Genomic DNA, 22,721 nt, shown 5'->3' on the forward strand with positions numbered 1-22,721 from the left:
TAATATTGTTGGACTGGTGAAATATCTTACTTGAATAGTGTACTGCTTTGCCATACACATGAGGAAGATCCATGCTTGTCCTCCAGTTCATTAAAGGAAGCTATGGTGTCATGGTATCTTTCATTCTCTCTGTGCCTCTTTGTCTCAATTTTTTTTTAAAAATAACATTGTTAAAATGCCATAGTACCCAGAGTAATCTACACATTAAAGGCAATCACTATTCAAGGAAGTCACTCAACTTCCAATTATACTATTCACAGAAATAGGAAAAATGACTGCAACATATGTCTGGAACCACATATGACTGTGAGTGGACCAGACAATCTTGAGAAAAAAGAACAAAATTGAAGTAATCATGCTTCCTAGTTTCAAAGCTATAATAATCGAAAGAGTGTATTATAGGCATAAAATAGTTACATAAATTAGCGCAGAAACTTACTCAAGGATTTGTGATCAATTAATTTACAAGAAAATACCTCTTTCCATTGTTACCAGTCATTTCTATCAGGAACAACACAACAGACCCCATTGTGGGCCCCCATAGGACCTTGCCCTCAACGTGGATCAACAATGGTAGAGAATGTCCCATCCTTTGAAGGGAGGCTGGACAATATACTTTATGCTACACCTGAGGAAGATGGGTCCGTATACTGGGGCAGCTTGGAATGCTCCTACTTAGGACCACAGAATGTGAGCTCAGATCTACAAGGATGCATATGGGCCCCAAATCACATAAAATTGATGGGGTTTACAGCCAACAATATTTATACACCTTTCCCATATTTGGGAGCTACTCTCTTCCTTGATCCAGCTTTCTGGTCCTTCTGCCAGCCATGACATCACCTCTCCAGACAATAATTAGGATCCACTTGCATATCAGATTTCAGGCTCAGGAAAAAATAAATAAGTAAATAAATAAATAACACTAGTATAGCCACAGACCCTTTGAAATATAACTAAAATACGCCAACTGGCTATCTACAAAATAGAGGACCACCCCCAACTCTTTATCTGCACTATTCCAGCCTTTAGGTCCATGATTGGTCAACAATTTGCTTGGCTTTGTATGTTAACTCTGTCTTCAACCACCAGGTTCCAGATGCTAGCATGATGCCAACCAGACTTCCCTGGACAGACAACCCCACCAATGTGTCCTGGATCTCTGCTTCCCCAGAGCCCTTCTCCACTAGGGAAAGGGAGAGACAGGCTGGGAGTATGGATCGACCTGTCAATGCCCATGTTCAGCGGGGAAGCCATTACAGAAGCCAGACCTTCCACCTTCTGTATCCTACAATGACTTTGGGTCCATACTCCCAGAGGGATAAAGAATAGGAAAGTTATCAGGTGAGAGGATGGGATACAGAGTTCTGGTGGTGGGAAATGTGTGAAGTTGTACCCCTCTTATCCTATGGTTTAGTCAATGTTTCCTTCTTATAAATAAAAAATTAAATATATTTTTTTAAAAAACCCAAGTATATGCAATGGGAAGAGGGCAATTTCCTCGATAAATAGTGTTAGGAAAGACTGGATGCCTACATGCAAAAGAGCTATTACCTTACACCATCTACAAACATTAACTTAAAAAAGACTAAATATTTTAAAGTAAGACCTAACACTCTTAAAAACCCCTACAAGAAAGCATAGGTGGCAAACTCACTAGCACTGGTCTTGGCAGTGAATTTTTCTGATCTAACACCAAAAGCAAAAAAATTAACAAGCAGAGCTATCCCAAGGAAAAAAGCTTCAGCACAGCAACGAAAACCACCAATAAAATAAAAAGACAACCTGTTGAATGGGAGAAAAAATTTGCAAATCATAACCAGACAAGGGGTTTCTGTCCAAAATATTTTAATTTTAATTATTTATTTATTTATTTATTTGCCTCCAGGGTTATAGCTGGGTCTCAGTGCCTGCACTACAAGCCTACTTCTCCTAGCAGCCATATTTATTTTTTCCATTATTATTATTGTTGCTGTTATTGTTGTTGCTGTTGTTGTTGGATAGGACAGAGAGAAATTGAGAGAGGAGGAAAAGACAGAGAGGGGGAGAGAAAGATAGACACCTGCAGACCTGCTTCACAGCCAGTGAATCCCCTTCCCCCTTCCCTCAGGTGGGGAAACGGGATCCTTATGTTGGTCCTTGCTCTTTGCACTGTGTGCATTTAACCGGGTGCATTACCATTCGGTCCCCTTTAATTTTATTTTAAAACTTTATTCTATTTGATAAGACATAGATTTAGAGGGAAGAAGGAGATAAGGAGAGAGAGACAGACAGACAGACTTGAAGGCCTGCTTTACCACTTGTGAAGCTTTCCCCCTGTAGGTGGGGGCAGAGGCTTGAACCCAGGTCCTTGCACACTATAATGTGTGCACTTAACCAGGTGCACCACCACCTGGCAGCCCCTATCCAAAATATTTTTAAATGCATACAATTCAATGGCTTGATTAAAAATGGGCAAAGGCTCTGAAAGGACTTTTTATCCAAAGAAGACAAACAGATGACCAAGAGACACATTAAAAGATGATCAACTTCAACTTCACTATCGTGAAAATGCAAACCAAACCACAATTAAATACTGTTGTCAAATAGATATGAAGCAATAATTGTTGAAGAGAACGTGGAGGAAAGGAAAGGCTTGGTGCCGCCATTATAGAACACAGTGGAAAAGTTCCTGGGAAGAGAAATAGAATTGACATGAGATCCAGTTGTTCCATTTCAGGTATTTATTCTGTCAAAACTTTTTTTGCAATTTTGCACCCCTTCTTTTCCTGACTAAAACTGAGATGAACTCTCTGGGATTAAGAAAAACAGGAAACTGACTTGAGGCTTATAGTTTGGACCGTGGTCCCTAGGAGAACCCATAGTGTTATATTATTTTAATTGAACCAAGACAGAATCTTGCTGAAAAAGACCCTAAAATCCTGGCCTTACGAAGGGCTGGTCAGTGGAAACTGCAATGGAGCCAACCTTGACCTACAGTATGAGCTCTTGATGATGTTTCACCATCATTTTCTTTTTTATTTTTATATTACAGAATTACATGTTGACAGGGATTTGAATCCACACCATTCCCACCACCAGAGTTCTGAATCTTCACTCTCCCCACTGCAATCCACCACAGTTTCCCTAAGGTTGTAGACATGGGCCAACCATCATCTCTACAACTATCTGTCCACATTTATACATAGTTGCCCCTTCCTTTTCTGATTAAATCCTCTCTTACCCTCTAAGCACCTCATAACATCATAGCCACCTCCATATGTCCCTCTCCTTTTCCTTCTCTCTCTCTGGGTGATGATGGAGCTGGAGTTCAGAGTCCTTTTACCTTCATCCTATCACTTCTCCCCTGCTAGAAGTATGGATCAAGGTTGTTTGGGGGGAGCATAAGGTAGGAGTTCTGGCTTCTGTAGCTGCTTCTCCGCTGAACATAGGCGTTGAAAGGTCAATCCATACCCCCAGCCTATTTCTATCTTTCTCTAGTTGACCAGAGCTCTGGAAATGCGAGGGTCCAGAACACATTGGTGAGGTCATCTGCCCAGAGAAGTCGGGATGGAGTCATGGTAGCATCTGCAACTTGATGTCTGAAAGGTGGCATGACCTAAGTTGAGACAAAATGGTTAATGAACAGGAAACAAAAAGTAGGAGTAGAGCAGATGAGATTAGGAATCTTAGGGTAGAAGAAAGGCAGGAAAATCATTTTAGGCATGCTCCTGGGGGTATACAATTATGGTAGTTTTGCCTCAGCTTGGTAGCTAGCCTGAAGTTGGATAAGAATATTATCTGAGAGAATGGTGTCAGAGTAGAGAAAAGAGCTAGAAAGTTGAATTAGGGCAGGGAGTAGCTCCCATACTTATATTTTTAAAAATTCTGTGGCTAAAATTAACTATTTACCTCCATCCACCTGCCCCAGGGCATGCATATATATATTTAGCACCTGAGCCTGTGTAACCTCTAAGCTCCTATTGGTCTGAGCTTATAGCTCATGGTCACATCTGAGGAACATTGCAGGCTGCACTTATTTCAGGACCAGTCTTTTTTGAGTGGCAGGGCAGGATAACCCCAGCCTTCCTTTAGAGAATGGTACTATCCCTACTGTCATTGACTGATGGTAAAGCCAAGGGCCTGGGAGGGCCCACAAGACACTGTTCCTTATGGAAGCAACCAGTGGTATTGGAAAAAGAGACCCATTGGAAGTCTAGGCCCATCATATGTGTATGGAAATCCAAGGATTCCCTAAGGCCCCAGATAATCAGGTGTTACCACTATTTTCTATACATGCGATAATTTCCAAAATTTTAGCCTCAGAATATGTGCTTATAGCATGATTGTGGTGTGTTTGTAATTAATCCTCAACACAAGACAAAATAACTGAGAATAAAAGGGTTAAGAATGTGTAGAAAGACTGAGTACTGTGCAGAAACTTTAAGACAGACGGGTGGCTGTGTAAAAGTGGAAGGTCAAGTAAGTGGAAACGAAGATGTGAGACATATTAACATAGAGCCCAGACCAAAACAAAACAAAACTTCAAGATTACCTGGTGTTTATTAGGCACTACCTTACAAAGACACACACACACACACACACACACACACACACACACACACACACACACACACACACAATCTACTTTAGTCCTTAAGATGTGGAGGTCAGCTGAAGAGTTTAAATTTTTGACAACCCTGGATGAAAAGTTTAGAGACAGCTGTTGAACAGATGGGGCAGGAGATTAACAGCCAACCCTAGGCTTCTCACATTTTAATATGCCATTTCTCACCCAGGGACCTTATTATACTGCATATTCTGATTCAGTAGTTTTGCAGTGAGGGCTATGCACACAGCAAGGCTATTCGTGACAACACATTTCATTACACTGCCCAGTCATTTCATAACCTGTGGGGTATGGGAAAAGGTGGAGAAACCTTATTGTACTTTTATTTCAAAAATATGAAAACCCTAAACAGAATAGATGGATGAACAAACGAAACTTCCTGCAAGTGAGAGATGAGGTTGTGGTGACTCAACAACAAAAGGAAAATTATACAAGCCAAGAGAGAGTTATATTTTCCCCAAGTTTCCTACAGTTGTTCATTGGTCATTAGACACTTGCAACATTATGTGGGCCTTTAACCAGCAAAGAAAAATGACTTCCAGCTGAGCTAGAAGTTGGGTATTACCATAAATATTAATATGTCTTCACAGTTCAACCTAGTTATCACATTGTTTATCATGTTGGTTGGCAACATGGTGGACTTATTAAAGCTATTGACTTGTTTTACAGAGTGAGAAACTAAGAATGGCAGAGAGCTGATTCAAATTGCTCAAAGTCACATGACTAGCTAGTAGCAAAATTAGACTAGAACCAGGCAATGAAACCAGCACTCTTTCCATTTCAAGAATTAGATTAAATAGAATCTGAATATGAAAAGTATTCTAAGCTCACTGTTTACCAGTGGTCCCCATACCCTACTGTGGGGAGCTGGTTGAAAGTTCCCTAGATGAACTGGAGGTGATTATGTTTATCAAAATAAGTAAAGAGATGAAAGACAACTACCAGATGGTTTCAATCATGTGTGGAATCTAGAGATCTGATATACATGAACTTGAGAAAAAAATGCAAAGAAAACAGAAGCAAGCAAACTGTAAGACTTATGAGAACTATGGTGATTATCTTTGGAAGGTGAGAGGATTCAGATACAGAACTTTGGTGGTGGGTGGGGTGTGGAACTATACACTGTAATCTTACAATCTTGTAACATATTATTGATATGAAATAAAAATTATTTTAAGTGATTATTAAAAAATTAAATAAATAAATAAAAGTTTCCTAGGGAAAAGAAAAAAAAAAGGAAAGAAAGAAAGTTCCCGCAATAGAAGCAAACATTGTCTAAAACTGGAGAAGAAATTTTTCCAGGCCTGAGACTTACGGAGCCGGAGCTATGAGCAGCAGCAGATCTCTTTCTCTCCTCTCCTCTCCTCTCCTCTCCCAATCAACTAGGAATACCAAAGGAGACCACCCGGGCCTGAAACAAAATAGGACTAGAATGGCCACAGGAATCCACTAAATCACCGGTGAGTACAAACACGTGTGGCTGGTGACAGAGAGGAGCGTAGGGAGAGATTAAGTGACTGCTAACAGTCCAGCAGTTTATCAGTTGAGACATCACCTCCAGTCTGCTCCACCAACAAGGGGACAACTGAAGGGAGGAGAGGACTCCCCAGAGACTCACCAAGTGCAACTCTGAGTCTGCATTGCTACTGCCCTCAGAATCTGGAGCAGTGACAGGGAGGGACACCAGGGGACAGAGATCTAACCAGGAAACTCAGGAGAAGACCTATACTTCGGTGGCATAGCTGAGGGGCTGTGAAAGTCTCTTTGCATAACCACTGGACTATCTCTGCCACACCCTGCCTTATCTCTTGGTTAGGAGTCAGTGATTAAGCTAAGAAGCCTATTGATAGTTTAAAAGCCCTCAGGTTCCCATAGCGTACAGGGAAGAAAAAAAAGAGGCTTTTAAACCACTGAGCTCCAACTCAGGGATTAAAATACTATTGAAACAACTGTTAACTTCCACCACTGTGAACCCTTTAATTAACTTACTTAGACACAAGTCAATCCAGGCAATAGTGATCAGTAATTTGAAAAGTACTGAGAGACAGAACTCATAACATAATATATAAAATGGCTAAAACAACAAGGAGAAATATTGGAGAAAGGAACCAGGACAAGAGTCCAGCTAAAAGTTCCCCAGAGTGTGAAGCACAAAATAACGAGTTCAACATCCAAACACTAGCTAAGGAAATAATCACAGGAGTGAGTAAAGAATTTGAAAAAATTGTAATCAGAAATGCAGGAACAACAAATGAGACTATGGAAGAAAATACTAATTATCTCATGGTTATTAGAAAGCTGAAATCACTGAGCTAAGAACGCAACTACCTGAATAAGCTAGAACAGTATCAGAACATGGCAACAAAATAGATGAACTCCAGAAAACAGTAGAGGGCAGAGAGAATAGAATCAATGAGGATGAAGAAATTTTTTCAGGCCTTTGATCACTCAAATAAGTAATAATCTTTTTTGGAACATAGATTACCCTTTTTAATTTCTGCAAAAATTTATTGATCTCTGTGCTGGGTGAGGAGAGAGAATATATCACAGCCCCTGTCATTAGAGAGTTTAGAATCCAGGAAAGAGATGGGCACATAAACAAATATAAGCTTCTATAAGAACAGAGTGTGGCCCAAGAAAAGGGAGTTCATCAGCCAAAAAATGAGAGCAGACCAGGTTAAGCACTGAACAGAGGGCAAACACAAATGTGATAGAGCACTGAGATTCCACCTCACACCTGTGAGAGTGGCCTACATCAAGAAAACAGGAACTGATATGTGTTGGCAATGATGTAGACAAAGGGGAACTCTGTTACACTGCTGGAGGGAATTATAAACTGATACAGCCATTATAGAGAACAGTTTGGAGATTTCTTTTTTTTTTAATTTCCTTATTGAGGAATCAATGTTTTACATTCGACGGTAAATACAATAGTTTCTACATGCATAACATTTGCCAGTTTCCCATATAACAATACAACCCCCACTAGGTCCTTTATCATCCTTTTGGACCTGTATTCTCCCCACACACACACAAACCCCAGAGTCTTTTACTTTGGTGTGATATACCAATTCCAGTTCAGGTTCTACTTGTGTTTTCTCTTCTGCACTTGTTTTTCAATTTCTGCCTGAGAGTGAGATCATCCCATATTCATCCTTCTGTTTTTGACTTATTTCACTTAACATGAATCTTTCAAGGTCCATCCAAGATCAGCTGAAAATGTTGAAGTCACCATTTTTTATATAGCTGAGTAGTATTCCACTGTGTATATATACCACAACTTGCTCAGCCACTCATCTGTTGTTGGACATCTGGGTTGCTTCCAGGTTTTGGCTATTAAAAATTGTGCTGCTAAGAACATATGTGCACACAGATCTTTTTGGATGGGCGTGTTGGGTTCCTTAGGATATATCCCCAGGAGAAGAATTGCAGGATCATAGGGTAGGTCCATTTCTAGCCTTCTGAGAGTTTTCCAGACAGTTCAGTTTAGAGAATTCTTAAATAAATAAAAGTGGAAATATTTTATGATCCAGGAATAACACTCTTGGACATTTATCTAAAAGACATGAAAAGGGGCCAGGTGGTGGCACACCTGGTTGAGTGCACATGTCAATGCTCAAGTACCTGGGTTCAAGCCCCCAATCCCCACCAGCAGGGAGAAAGCTTTACAAGGGGTGAAGCAGTGTTGCCGGTGTCTCTCTGTCTCTCTCCCTCTCTATCATGCCCTTCCCTAATTTCTGGCCGTCTCTACCCAATAAATAAATAAAGATTTTTTAATTTAAAAGACATGAAAACACTAATAAATAGAGCACAAAAAGGAAATATTTAAATAATAATAATAACAAACTGATAAGGAAGGCAAAAAATAGAACTTTATTCAAAAGAAAACCATTGGTCAATGGGGGTGGGGAGAGGGATATCGCTCAGATCAACTCCATTTCCCAATAGGGCATGGGAGGAGGGTTACTCAAATCCTTTCTGAAATTGAATCCCCCTATATCAGTGTGACCTGACTTTTAATATAGTCTTATCTCTTTTTCTCTAATGGACTCTAAGACCTTCCAAGTCCATTTTGTAAAACTGGGCATTTCTTTTTCAGAGCCAGATATGAAAAGAGGATTAAACTAGAGTTTTCTTCTTAACTAGCAGATGGTAAGCAGAGTTCTTATTTTAAAGACAAGCGTTTAAGGGTTCAACTATTAGTCCTTCTTTAGCACTAGTAGATGCTAATTAAAATCACTTTTTACAATAATATGCAATAATAGATGCCAAACAGAGTTTCTATGTTAACAGTAGATGCTAGCTAGAATACCTTAACATGAATTTTTCATCTACCTTTGCTTGGTTCCACTAATTTGAAAGGACAAATATATGTACCCCATGTTCATAGCTACATTGTTCACTATATCCAAAATCTGGAAACAACTTAAATGCCCATTGACAGATGACTGGATAAAGAAATTACAGAACATACACTCAGTAGAGTACGACTCAGCAATTTCAAAAGATGATAGCATATCCTTTGGGACAAAACGGAGGCAGCTGGACATGATTATGCTTAGCAAAGTAATGAAGGAACCACCAGATGGTTTCACTCATATGTGAAATATAGAGAATTGAAACAGATGAACTTTGAAGAAAAAAAAGTAGGTAACCCATCTCTAAGACCTTGGGAGAACCATGGTTGTCATTGGGGGTGGGGGGCGGGAGACACAGAATTTTGATGGAGGGAGAGGTGAGGAATTATATCCCTAACATCTTGATAATCTTGTAAATCACTATTAAACCACTAATAAAAATGAAAACAGCAAAGGTGTGATAGAATCAGTTCTGTGGAAAGAAAGAGGGAGGAATCTCTGAGCTACATGGCTCAAGGGAGTCATTCTGGAGGGATTCAGTCCTAGAACTCCACCTTGAAGCCTGTGTAAAATTAGGTCACCAGAGAAGATGCTTCAGATGAGGCACTGAATGAGCAAGGCACTGACCCAAGAAAATACAATGTATATTTGGGATTATCAAAACTACGCTCCAAAGGACTGGGCTTTCAGATATGGCCCTAGGGGATGGGAGGATGGAGGTGGGGAGGTGATCTGAGATTAACAAATCAGGTCAAATTCATTTACCCAGACTCTGTCAGCAGTTAGTAAACTGCAACCCAATTTGAAAAACAAAAGGGCGGTGTGTACAGTGGTAGCATAATGGTTATCCAAAGATAGTCTCATGCCTGAGGCTCCAAAATCTCAAATTCAGTCCCCCAAACCACCACAAGTCAGAGTTGAACAGTGCTCTCAGAACCCAGTTCCTAACTTTCCAGCCCTCTCCCAAGACTGACCTGAAAAAATACTGACTCTCTTCAGAAGGCAGAGAAGTTCATCAGAGCAATATTATTTGGCTTCATTCTACTGTGGACATAGTTTCTGACTCCATATTAGCACAGAGCCCAGAACAACTAATAATAATAATAATCCCACAAAACTAAATTAATCATCTGCTGTTTACTACGCCCTACTTTATAAAACCAGAAAAAAAAAAAAACAAGCTGATTGCAAGTTCAAATGGTAATAAAGCTTCCCCCACGTTTTGTGTGTATGTATCTGTATTGCAGAAATGGTGTAGTGATATCAAAGTGTACATAAAGTTAGATCTGTGAGATCACTCTCTCCACCATCACTGGTCATCTCCATCAGGAACATCATAAACCCTCTTGTGGGCCTCAACAGGACATTGCCCTCAATGTAGAACAAGGGCAGAAATTGCTCCACTCTCCGAAGGGAGGTTGGGTCAACATACTCTGCCACTCTAGGAAGACATGTTCTGAAATGAATGCAGCCTAGAATGTTCCTAGCTGTGACCATGGAATACAGTCTCAGACTGACAAGGATGCAAGTGCTGTTTACACAAGCCTCATAAAGCTTGAAATGGACCTTCCTTATGGCTCAGTTATTTATCTCCTAGGGATTATCCTAAGGAGTCAAACACACCCATCCAAAAAATTATGTGTATGCCTATGTTCATAGCACCACAACTTGTAATAGCCAAAACCTGGAAGCAACCCAGGTGCCCAACAACAGATGAGAAAACTGCGGTATGGAATACTACTCAGCTATTAAGAATAATGAAGCCTGCTTCTTCAACCCAAATGGTCACTGGGACTATGGATTCATCACGCAGGCACCGAGCCCCAGAAACAACACTGATGACCAAAAAAAAAAAAAAAGAAAGAAAGAAATAAAGATGTGATACCTTCTTTTTCATAAGCTAAAGCATTTGTTCAGTCAAGTTTCCCACCCAGAGCAGAAACTTAGAAATCAAGGACAATCAACTTATATAGAATAAAACTTTAAATTACTAATCAGTATATTTAATATGTAGCCTATGCCTTCTCTTGGGCACTATTTTCAAGGTGTGGTTCATAGATTCTGGGTGGTGGAGGACCATTTATTATGTCCAGAAACCTAGCAGGTGCTGGAGAAAAAAAGTGAAGATATTGTCTCTTCCACTTATTTGATTTTATTTTTTTACCCGAGCACTGCTGAACTCTGAGCTTCTGGTGGTGCTGGGGATTGAACCTCAGCCCTTTGGTTCCTCAGGCATGAAAGTCTTTCTACATAATCACTATAAAATCTTGCTAGTCTTCTTCCACTTATTTGAAATGTAAAGTTAGTTGTTATTTTTGCAGAGACTGCATTACATCCCTAACAACAATTACATTCTCAGAGATTGGACCTAAACAAGAACTGTGTTTCTCTCTGTCAACACTCACTCATCTGGCTACAATTCATCCCTGTTAACATATATTAGTGCTGTTAACATATATTTGTGCTTGTATCCTGTTAGGGCTACTATGTACCACTGTATCCTCCAACTAAACCAACTACTCAAACATGGTTCACTGGATATAAAAAGTAGACAGAAAAATAGTAAATGCTGGTCCAACAAGAAACTCACCTGGATTGTGCACCTGCTTTGCACATAAGCCAGGTTTAAAGTCAGCCTCTATCACACTGGAGGAACCTTTAGTACTGTGGTCATTACTTCTGTGCTTCTGCCTCTCTGCCTCTCTCATTCTATCTGAAAAAGTTGACTTAACTTGCACTAGTCCAGCCTTTAGGTTCATGATTAGTCAACAACTTCTTTGGCTTTATATGTTAACTCTCTTTTCAGCTACCAGGTTCCAGATGCTACCAGGATACCAATCAGACTTCCCTGGACAGACAACCCCAACAACGTGTCCTGGAGCCCCACCTCCCCAGAGCCTTGTCCACTAGAGAATGAGAGAGACAGGCTGGGAGTATGGATTGACCTGTCAATGCTCATGTTCAACGGGGAAGCAAGTCCAGAAGCCGGACCTTCTGCACCCCATAATGACCCTGAGTCCATACTCCCAGAGGGATAAAGAATAGGAAAGCTATCAGGGGATGGGATGGGATGGGATACAGAGTTCTGGTGGTGGGGATTATGTGGAGTTGTACCCCTCTTATCCTTTGGTTTTGTCAATGTTTTCTTTTTATAAATAAAAAATTTAAAAATATTTTTTAAAAAGTTGACTTAGTGTCTTGAAGCCTTGGTGATGATTTAAAAAAAAAGTAAATGGTACAATTTGGTAAGCACCAAAAGCATAGTAAACAGGATTCCAGTATAAACACAGTGAATACAATACAAATATAATGTGAGTCTGTATTGCTGGGACAAACCTGTGTACATACATTGCATGCAGAATATATCACAAGCATCTAAAAATGAAAATATGAATGGAGGATACATACCTAGAAATGTTATCTATTTCTTGTTAGCTGGGTTATTGCTGGGGTTCAGTGTCTGCACAACAAATCCACTATTCCTGTTGTCCATTTTGTTCCCTTTTATTTTTTCTTTTTGATAGAGAGAAATTAAGAGAGAAGGGTTAGAGAGGAAGAAACACCTGTAGCACTGTTTCAGCGCTCATGAAGTTTCCCTCCTGAAAGTGGGGACCAGAGACTTGAACGTGGATTCTTGCACATGGCAATGTGTGCACTCTGCTTGGTGCACCACCACCAGGCCCCTGAAATGTTATTTTATTAGACCTGCCATGCAATTACCCAGTGTCTCCAGTAGAATATTTGCAAGTTAAAACATACAGGATTATATCATAAAGTCATTGCATGTTTTACATAATTATTAAGCAAGGTATAGTGAACCTCTATAATAAACCGATTAACATGTTCAAGAATACCCCTGAAGTAATTCATATGAAACAAGTGAATATTGTGACAAAGGCAGAGAAGATACTAACGCTACAGGGATATCCTTCAAGCTGTTCAGATCTCTTGGCAGAACAACTACAAGTCACTCTGTTGCCAAGAAGTTTGTAAAGCCAGGTACAACATTAATGACAAATAGCACAGAGAAAGTAGAATGAACAGTTGGCAGAAACCCTGTGGCAAATGGTATCACGGGGTGTCCTATAAATCCAAACACACAAGCAAATGACAGCAGATGTTGGCTTTTGAGTCAGACAAAAATCACTGAGACACATACACTTGGCATAGAACTGGTACATATATGAGAAAGTGGTGCTTAGTGGTTCTTTTTACATCTTCAGCCTTAAAATTCCAGAGTATATGAAAAAGGTTTGTTTTTATTAAACTCTCAGTTTTGAGATAATTTTAGACTTATGTGCAGTTGTAAGAAAGGAGAAACCATTTATTATTTCTCATTAGCCTGGTTTCCTACTTTTAATGTCTTGCAGAACTATTGGATACCATCACAACCAAGATATTGACAGTAATATATTGTCGAGATGCAGAACATGCAGCTAAGGAGTTATCTCAGTGGCATAACTCAGAACTGACGTGGAAGGTTGTGAGTTTGAACCCCAGCACACATCCCAGTGTGATTACTTGGCCTCTCTCTATAAATAAATAAATAAATAAATAAATAAATAAAATCTCTAAACAATACAGAGTATGTGAGATGGAGTCAAGCAAGGCCATGTAGGGAGAACTTGTATGCACCTCCTCCTACAATTACAGCAAAGTTACATCAAAATGTGGAACAACTGCAAAAAACCATCCTGAAATTTGGACAAACAAGATTACACAGCTTTGGACAAAAGGACAGAATCCATCCAGGTGGTGAGTACACAGAGAGAGATCCTTGCCAAGAAAGAAACTCCACTGTGTGACAACAAATTATAATCACTAAGACACCCCTGAGGTGTGAAACTTTACTCTAGTGAGCAGGAAGACAGGTTATGTCAACCACTACCCACCCCAACACACCAACCCTATTATAACCTTATACTTAACAACACCGGAAGAGTGTCAGGAAACTATAAGCTATAAGCCTGGTGAGAAACACTGGCATGTGCATCCTAATAACCTCTGAAGCCTTGTTGAGAAGAGCCCTAGTGGACACCATATTGGAATTTAATCTCCATAAGTAATAGACTCTTGGAGAAAATTCCAGGAGGAAAGTTCTACCTTCTTTTTTTTTCTTTTATTTAAGAAAGGATTAATTAAAAAAACCATAGGGTAGGAGGGGTACAACTCCACACGATTCCCACCATCCAATCTCCATATCCCACCCCCTCCCCTGATAGCTTTCCCACTCTCTATCCTTCTGGGAGCATGGACCCAGGGTCATTGTGGGTTGTAGAAGGTGGAAGGCTACCTTCTTATAGAACGAAACTAATTGGGGCCAGGTGGTGGCACACTCAGTTGAATGCACACATTACCAGGCACAAGGAATGGGGTTTGAGCCCCCTCTCCCAGCCTTCAGAGGGGATGCTTCTTTTTTATTGTTTTTAATACTCATTTATTTATTCCCTTTTGTTGTCCTTGTTATTTTATTGTTGTAGTTATTATTGTTGTTGTTGATGTTGTTGTTGTTGGATAGAACAGAGAGAAATGGAGAGAAGAGGGGAAAACAGAGAGTAAGAGAGAAAGATAGACACCTGCAGACCTGCTTTACCACCTGTAAAGCGACTCCCCTGCAGGTCGGGAGCTGGGGCTCGAACTGGGATCCTTACGTCGGTCCTTGCTGGGATCCTTAAGTCCGTCCTTGCGCTTTGCGCCACCTGCACTTAACCCACTGTGCTACCGCTCAACTCCCGAAGGGATGCTTCTTAAGAGGTGAAGCAGATTTGTAAATATCTATCTTTCTCTCTCCCTCATTCTCCCCCTTCTCTCTCAATTTCTCTCTGAAATATCAAACAAAATATTTTTTAAATGAAAGGGAATAAATGACTTCCGGGAGCAGTGGATTTGTAGTGCCAGCACTGAGCCCAAATGATAACCCTGGTAGAAAGAAAGGGGGGGATTAATGCATGGGGTCTGAGTGGTGGTGCACCTAGTTAAGCACACACATTACTATGTATGAGGACCTGGGTTCAAGCCCCCAGTCCCCACCTGCATGTAGGAAGCTTTTCAAGGAGTGAAACAAGTTTCTCTTTCTCTCTCCATGTCTATCTCCCCTTCCCCTTTCAATTTATATCTATCCTATCAAATAATAAAAATAATAAACTAAAACCCAAAAAATGACCACCTTTTGGTAAATTTTTTGGGTAAATTCATCAGGCAGGCACTCACTGATAATCCTTCTGGCAATAAAAACAATTAAAAGAAGAAAGGAAGGAAGGAAAGGAAGAAGGGATGAAGGGAGAGCAGACAACAAATTAAGCTGTGGACTGAGAAATATTAGTCCAAGTGTTAACTCAGCAGAAAACCAGACCAGGCCCTCTCCAACCCACACGTGACTTTTAGCAAATAAGCCATACTCTTACAGGCAGAAAGTACCCTTTGGACCTCCCAAAGCATAAAAAGGTAGTATGGGGACCCTACTGCCTGTTGTGCTCCCTTAGCAGCTCCCAATCTGCCAGATTCTACTCCCTGCCAGCCCCAGAGCATGTACTCCATCACAATCTGGGAATGAGGCCCCAACCTTGTTTTAGACCTGAACCTGTGCCCATAGCAGTCTATTGGCTGTCAAGCACTCAATATCTCAAAGACCTGTCACCAACCAAGTCCACTTATGCACAAATATCTATCTAAGTTGCTTATATAACATCGAATACAATGAAAAGACAGCTAAAAGCAACCAAGCTGATGAAACAAGAGAAAAAACTGGAAAAAATTAAACAGAGGCACACAAACTTCCTAAAGAAAGTTTCAAAGCATTGGTCCTATGGAAACTGATAAGGTCAGTGGAAGAAAACTCCAATAAAAATTCCTAGTAGAAGTTATAGAGCTAAAAATGCAGCCACTGGGGAGCCACACAGTGGCACAAGGAGTTAAAGCACACGTGGCACAAAGCACAAGAACCAGCTTAAGGATCCCGGTTTAAGCCCCCAGCTCCCCACCTGCAGGGGAGTCGCTTCACAAGCTATGAAGCAGGTCTGCAGGTGTCTGCCTTTCTCTCCCCCTATCTATTCCCCCCTCCTCTCTTGATTTCTCTCTGTCCTATCCAACAACATCAACAACAATAACAACAAGGGCAACAAAATGGGAAAAATGGCCTCTAGAAGCATTGAATTCATAGTGCAGGCATGGAGCCCCAGAAACAACCCTGGAGGCAAAAAAAAAAAAAGAATGCAGTAGCTGGGGGGGCAGGCAGTGGAGCAATAGGTTAAGGGTACATATAACTGAGCTCAAGGGTATTGGTTGCAGCCCCTGACCCCCATCTTCAGGAAGGATGCTTCACTAGTGGTGATGCAGGTCTGCAGGTGTCTTTATCTCTCATTCTCCTGCAGGTGGGGACCAGGGGCTTGAACCTGGACCCTTGTGCATTATAACATATGCACTCAACCAGGTGAACTACCACTTGGTCCTGTCTCTCTCCTTCTTTATCTCTCCTTCACTCTCATTTTTTCTCTGTCCTGTCAAATAAAAATAAAATAGAAAGAGGGGAAAAAAGGAAAAATGGCTGCCAGGAACCATAGATTTGTAGTGTCAGCACCTAGCACCAGAGATAACTCTAGTGGCTATTAAGAAGAAAGAAAGAAAGAAAGAAAGAAAGAAAGAAAGAAAGAAAGAAAGAAAGAAAGAAAGAAAGAAAGGAAGAAGTTGCTAAACTAAACTTATATAACTAAGAGGTTCGTCATCAGGAAGGCAGAAAGCGAAGGTCGAATCAGTGAGTTCAAGTGTAGGGTAGAGGAAACCAAACAGACTTGATGGACCTAGAACTCGAATAAATCCCTCTCTCCATTGTTACAGGTCATTTCTATCAGGAACAACAAAATAGACCCCTTTGTAGGCCCCCACAGAATCTTGTCTTCAACTTGAATCAATAATGGTAGAGAATGTTCCATCCACAAAAAGGAGGATGGACAACATACTCTGTGATACACCTGATGAAAATGGGTTGATATTGGGGCAGCATGGAATGTTCCTACTCATGAGCACAGAATGTTAGCTCAGATCTACAGGGAGGCAGAGGTCACAAAGGCTCCTAAGCTAATTATGGGCCCCAGATCACATCAAATAGATGGGGTTTACAGTCAACAATATTTATACCCCTTTCCCATATTAGGGAGCTACTCTTTTCCCTGATCCAGCTTTCTGGTCCTTTTTCCAGCCATGATATCATCTCCCCAGACAATAATTAGGATCCACCTGCATATCACATTTCAGGACCAGGCAAAAAAAAAAAAAGCTAGTATAGCTACAGGCCCTTTGAAATATAACTAAAATATGTCTACTAGCTATTGGAGCTCCACCTCCCCAGAGCCCTTCCCCACTAGGGAAAGACAGAGACAGGCTGGGAGTATGGATCGACCTGTCAATGCCCATGTTCAGCGGGGAAGCAATTACAAAAGCCAGACCTTCAACCTTCGGCATCCTACAATGACCTTGGGTCCACAATCCCAGAGGGTTAAAGAATGGGAAAGCTATCAGTGGAGGGGATGGTATAGGGACGTCTGGTGGTGGGACCTGTGTGAAGTTGTACCCCTCTTATCCTATGGTTCTGTCAATGTTTCCTTTTTATAAATAAAAAATAATAAATAAATAAAATCTCTTTGTATGAAAAAAATACTGAAAACAATGAGCTATCACTTCACTCCTATAAAGTCATACATCAGAAAGGACAATAGCAATAAATGTTGGTGAGGATATGGGTAAAAAAGAATTGATCCAACAGAACTCTAGTGGTGGGAAAGGTGTGGAATTATACCACTGATATTTTATAGTTTTGTAAATCAATATTAAATAAGTAATAAAAATTTATAAAACAAAGAATCGGCCCAACCCCTGTAGAGAACAATTTGGAGAATTCCTTTTTTTTTTTTTGCCTTTAGGGGTTATTGCCAGGACTCAGTGCCAGCACTACAAATCCACTGCTATTTTTCCATTTTATGGAAGAGAGAAATTGAGAGAGAAGCAAAAGAGATATCTGCAGACCCACTTCACCACTTGTGAATCTTCCTCCTGGCAGGTGGGGAGCAGGAGATCAAACCCAGATATTTGTGGGTCCTTGTGCTGCATACTATGTGCACTTAACCAGGTGTGCCATTACCTGACCACCTGAAGAATTCTTAGAATGCTAGAAATGGACCTACCCTGTGACCCATAAATTCTCCTGGGGATATATACTAAAGAAACAAACATACCGGGAAGATGGCAGACTGAGAAGCTGCTAGCGGCTGAGCTCCGACCACATCTCCTGGAAACGGTAGGATTTTCTGCCTTTAGCAGGCCAGCCAATAAGGGGTCCTAGCGGTGACACCAAGGAGGAGACTATAACTTAATTTGGGTTAAGAATTAGAGTAGGGAAAAAAGGGGGAAAATTTTTTTTCTTCCTTTTAATTTTCAAGCATACCTCCTTCCCGCCCCCCCCCCAAGCAGTCCCTGGGGACCAGCTCCTAGCAGGATCCCCCACACCACCAAACAGGGTGCTTTTTTGAATTCACTGATACACATTTGGGAATTTCCTTTCAATGCTCTTTAATTACAACTCTTTTTCTTATCTTCTACCTTTTCTCTCTCTTGTCTCTCTCTCTCTTTTTTTTTAATCTTGTCATACACTTCTTCCTTCTTCTTTGCCTTTCTGAATTTGTGAATTATTTTGGGGAATAAATCTGACTCAGAGTGGACTCTCTATGTGTGTATCTCTGCTATAGTTCCCTTTCCCCTCTTGTTACCCCTAGAATATACAGTGGATAGTAGATTTGCATAACTGTCTATTCTTGCTATCCTTTCTTTCTTTTCTCTTTCCTCACTGGGATTTGGTTACTATTTTTTCACGGACTGGAGGAATTGTTTGGCTAACTGGTAAGGATTAAACTACTTCAATACTTACTTCAGTTGCTACTGTAATTCCTGAGGTTGGTGAGTGCAATTGTCATAAAGGTATTTAGTACAGTGTTACTTGTACTCAAGACACAACAACTGAGGAAAAACAGAGCATAAAAAAAAGAAACACATAAATCAAAAAAATGGGTAGATCAAAAACAAATAAAACTGCTACTCCAATGAATGAAGACAAGAGCCCAGAAGAAACTACAAATCAGCCAGAAGTAACCATAGATAAGAAAAGTATGCAAGCAATAATAAACTTATTAATCACAGAAATGAAAACAACATTGGAGGAAAGGAATGGCAGTATTAGGGAAACAACAGTTGAGACCCCCAAGGAAAATGCTGATTATCTTGAGGCAATTAGAGAACTGAAAGCTGAAATAGCTGTAATGAAGAAAGAAGCTGAGGCAAGGGAAAGCAGACTAACAGAATCAGAAAACAGAATTAGTCAGACAGAGGATAAGTTAGAGAAAACAAAGAAAGAGGTGAAAGAGCTTAAAAAGAGATTGAGAGACACTGAAAACAACAACAAAGACATATGGGATGATATCAAAAGAAGTAACATTCATATAATTGGCCTGCCAGAGGAAGAAAGAGAGGAAGGGGAAGCAAACATTCTAGAGGAAATAATAGAAGAAAACTTCCCAGACCTGAATAACAGAAAGGATATCAAGATTCAAGAGGCCCAGAGAGTACGAAACAGAATCAACCCAGACCTGAAGTCACCAAGACACATCATAGTCACAATGAGAAGAAGTAAGGATAAAGAAAGGATCCTAAAGGCTGCAAGAGAGAAACAAAAAGTCACATACAAGGGAAAACCCATAAGATTATCTGCAGACTTCTCCACTCAAACTCTAAAAGCCAGAAGGGAGTGGCAAGATATCTATCGAGCCCTGAATGAAAAAGGGTTTCAACCAAGGATAATATATCCTGCTAGACTTTTATTCAAACTAGACGGAGGCATCAAAACCTTCTTAGATAAACAATAGTTAAAGGAGGCAACCATCACCAAGCCGGCCCTGAAAGAGGTACTAAAAGACCTCTTATAAACAAGAAAATCACTGTAATACTTGCAATATATCAGAGCAAACAAATTTTTTTAGAACAATGGCACTACAATACATTAAATCCATAATATCAATAAATGTCAATGGCTTAAACTCACCCATTAAAAGGCACAGGGTGGGGGGATGGATGAGAAAACATAACCCAATCATATGCTGCTTGCAAGAATCCCATCTGTCACAACAAGATAAACACAGACTTAAACTGAAAGGATGGAAAACTATCATACAGGCTAACGGACCACAAAAAAAGGGCAGGAACAGCCATTCTCATCTCAGACACGATAGATTTTAAATTAAATAAAGTAATAAAAGATAGGCAAGGACATTACATAATGATTAGAGGATCAATCAGCCAAGAAGACTTAACAATTATTAACATCTATGCACCCAACGAGGGACCATCTAAATACATTAAGCATCTACTGAAAGAATTTCAAAAATACATCGATAGTAATACAATAATAGTGGGAGACTTCAATACCCCACTCTCACACTTAGACAGATCAACAAAGCAGAGAACCAATAAAGATACAAGAGAATTGAATGAAGAGATCGACAGACTAGAATACTCCCTTCCACCTTCTATGAAGCCAACATCACCCTGATACCAAAAGCTGATAGGGACAGAACAAAAAAGGAACACTACAGACCAGTATCTCTGATGAACATAGATGTAAAAATGTTAAACAAGATCTTGGCCAACCGGATACAGCAACATATCAAAAAGATTGTTCATCATGACCAAGTGGGATTCATCCCAGGAATGCAAGGCAGGTTCAACATCCGTAAGTCAATCAATGTCATTCACCACATCAATAAAAGAAAAGCCAAAAACCACATGATTATCTCAATAGATGCAGAGAAAGCCTTTGACAAAATCCAATACCCGTTCATGCTCAAAACTCTACAAAAAATGGGAATAGATGGGAAATTCCTCAAGATAGTGGAGTCTATATATAGCAAACCTATGGCCAACATCATACTCAATGGACAGAAGCTGAAAGCATTCCCCCTCAGATCGGGGACTAGACAGGGCTGTCCACTGTCACCGTTACTCTTCAACATAGTATTGGAAGTTCTTGCCATAGCAATCAGGCAAGAGAAAGAAATCAAGGAATACAGATTGGAAGGGAAGAAGTCAAGCTCTCACTATTTGCAGATGATATGATAGTATACATAGAAAGACCTAAAGAATCCAGTAGAAAATTACTGGAAGTTATTAGGCAATATAGCAAGGTATCAGGCTACAAAATCAATGTACAAAAATCAGTGGCATTGCTTTATGAAAACACTAAATCTGAAGAAGAAGACATCCAGAAATCACTCCCATTTACTGTTTCAGCAAAATCAATCAAATACCTAGGAATAAAGTTGACCAAAGAAGTGAAAGACTTGTATGCTGAAAACTATGAGTCGCTACTCAAGGAAATAGAAACTGATACCAAGAAATGGAAAGATATCCCATGCTCATGGATTGGAAGAATAAATATCATCAAAATGAATATTCTCCCCAGAGCCATATACAAATTTAGCACGATACCCATCAATGTTCCACCAAGCTTCTTTAAGAGAATAGAACAAACACTACAATCATTTATCTGGAACCTGAAAACACCTAGAATTGCCAAAACCATCTTAAGGAAAAGAAACAAAAATGGAGGCATCACACTCCCAGACCTTAAACTATATTATAAAGCCATCATCATCAAAACAGCATGGTACTGGAACAAAAATAGGCACACAGACCATTGGAACATAATTGAAAGCCCAGAAATAAATCCCAACACTTATGGGCATCTAATCTTTGATAAGGGGGCCCAAAGGATTAAATGGAAAAAGGAGGCTCTCTTTAATAAATGGTGCTGGGAAAACTGGGTTGAAACATGCAGAAGAATGAAATTGAACCACTTTATCTCACCAGAAACAAAAATGAACTCCAAATGGATCAAAGACCTAGATGTCAGAACAGAAATAATCAAATACTTAGAGGAAAAAATTGGTAAAACACTTTCCCACCTACACCTCAAGGACATCTTTGATGAATCAAACCAAATTGCAAGGAATACTAAAGCAGAAACAAACCAATGGGACTACATCAAATTGAAAAGCTTCTGCATATCCAAAGAAACTATTAAACAAACAGAGAGACCCCCTCACAGAATGGGAGAAGATCTTCACATGCCAGACATCTGACAAGAAACTAATCACCAAAATATATAAAGAGCTCAGCAAACTTAGCACCAAAAAAGCAAATGACCCCATCCAAAAATGGGCAGAGGATATGAACAAAACATTCACCTCAGAGGAGATCCAAAAGGCTAACAAACATATGAAAAACTGCTCTATGTCACTGATTGTCAGAGAAATGCAAATTAAGACAACACTAAGATACCACCTCACTCCTGTAAGAATGGCATACATCAAAAAGGACAGCAGCAACAAATGCTGGAGAGCTTGTGGGGACAGAGGAACCCTTTTACATTGCTGGTGGGAATGTAAATTGGTACAGCCTCTGTGGAGAGCAGTCTGGAAAACTCTCAGAAGGCTAGACATGGACCTTCCATATGATCCAGTAATTCCTCTCTTGGGGTTATACCCCAAGGACTCCATAACACCCAACCAAAAAGAGGTGTGTACTCTTATGTTCATAGCAGCATAATTCATAATAGCTAAAACCTGGAAGCAACCCAGGTGCCCAACAACAGAGGAGTGGCTGAGAAAGCTGTGGTATATATACACAATGGAATACTATGCAGCTATCAAGAACAA

Source organism: Erinaceus europaeus, chromosome X (genome assembly GCF_950295315.1).
Source record: "Erinaceus europaeus chromosome X, mEriEur2.1, whole genome shotgun sequence".
Taxonomy (NCBI): domain Eukaryota; kingdom Metazoa; phylum Chordata; class Mammalia; order Eulipotyphla; family Erinaceidae; genus Erinaceus; species Erinaceus europaeus.